General features: G+C 53.7%; 1 pseudogene; it reads left to right on the top strand.

The window, feature by feature from the left end:
* Nucleotides 1-367: 367 nt before the first annotated feature.
* Nucleotides 368-1,400, top strand: LOC123039027 (uncharacterized; annotated as a pseudogene).
* The last annotated feature ends 285 nt before the right edge of the window (nucleotides 1,401-1,685 follow it).

Genomic DNA, 1,685 nt, shown 5'->3' with positions numbered 1-1,685 from the left:
ATCATGAAGGGGTATGAAGTAATCTGAGCCGTCGATGTGTTTTTTGGGGTGTATCGAAGCAGAAGTATAATTTTTTTTAGCATTTGCTCCCCAGACAATGATGATTTGTATTTTGTCCCCAATGTATTTGAGCTAGCTCCGCCACTGGTGCTAGAGGTAGACCGGGAGAGTAGCAGCACCTTTTTCTTATTCTATTTCTCTAGCAAGTGTTCAGGATGGAGCTGGTGGTGTTGGCGCGACGCTCAACGGTGGTTGTGCTTCTTGCGGCGGCGACCCTCGCCACCACCCAAGCGTAGCTCTTGCCACCTTCGACGATGTGACTTGCCCGACACTCTAGCAAATCGTGTGTCGTGGCATGGTGTAGGCCATGCAGAAGGAGGCGCGCATGGGTGCCTCCATCTTTGCCTCTTCTTCCACAACTGCTTCGCCTATGTTAGTTGCCTCTCATGCACCCGGTTCCAAATCTTTCTCCTTCTGGTTCGACCATTGATGCGAGCGTGTGTTGCAGGGCAGCGACGGTTCCATACTCCTCGATGACATGGCCAACTTCATCGGCTAGAAGAATGAGGCGCCGAACGCGAAGTTGGTGCGTGACTACAAGATTATAGATGGCATCGAGACTCGGGTCGAGGCCTCATGCAACACCACCGTCTCCTGCGCCGACGTCCTGGCCTTCGCCGCCTATGATCACCCTGGTGTGTCGGTGATATGTCTTCAACATATCTATATTTTTTTTACTGTTTCATGCTATTATAGTATCAATCTTGGATGTTTATTACGAAATTACATGTAATTATATATTATTTTTGGGGACTAACCTATTAATCTAGTGCCCTTCTGGGCAGCGCGAGGGGCAACCTATGGGGCCCCGTCGCGACCGTGGCCTTCGGGTACGTCCTCGAGGTGGCCTGCGTGGGCGCCATCGTCTTGCTGGCGCTGGCCACGGTCTACCTCCTGGAGCGCTCCCTGCTGCTTCTCTTCCTCGACGTGCTTCTCGTGCCCCTCACGTCGCTCTTCCTGGTCTACCTCACCGTGGTCTGCGCGGTGGCGGTCGTGGTCTTGGTGGCGAAGCCGGGGCGGCACGGCGCGGCGGCGGTGTCCCGCGCGTGGCGGCTGATGGAGAGGAGGAGCGCGCGGGCGGCGCTCTACGTGGTCGCGATGTGCGCGCTCGGCGCCGCGGTGTCGCCGGTGTATACGCTGGCGCTGAGGTGGAGGCCGCGGAGCCCGTGCGCCGGGGTGGCCGCCGGGGCCGCCTATGTGGCCCTGCTCGGCGCGTGGAGGTGTTCTCCGTCGCGGCCGTCACGGCGTACTACTTCGAGTGCAGGGACAGCAGGGAGGAGGAGGAGGTGGTGGCAGCCCACAGATACAGATACGCCAAGCTGCCCAATGGAGATGCATGAATAGCTGATGTTTGATCAATTCATTCCTTTTTTTACTTGTCAATACATTGGATTAGTACTGCTAGTAGAGATATACTCCACCATTCTTATGGTTTCAGAAAAAAAATATTACTTGTACTTCTTACTAACAAAGAAAACAGAAAAAAATTGCGACGAGCTAGTCCTCCCGAAAGAGATGTATTTGTGTTCTAGATACAGTGGAAATTTCCTCGTGGTCAAGAGCAATTTGAAGACAATTCATTTCCCAACGAATGTTCGCCCGTTACTAGTTAGCATTACTGTATA

This window comes from Triticum aestivum, chromosome 2B (genome assembly GCF_018294505.1).
Source record: "Triticum aestivum cultivar Chinese Spring chromosome 2B, IWGSC CS RefSeq v2.1, whole genome shotgun sequence".
Classification (NCBI taxonomy): Eukaryota; Viridiplantae; Streptophyta; class Magnoliopsida; order Poales; family Poaceae; genus Triticum; species Triticum aestivum.
The sequence above is the reverse complement of the archived record's forward strand: the minus strand, read 5'-3'. Positions and strand labels throughout refer to the sequence as shown.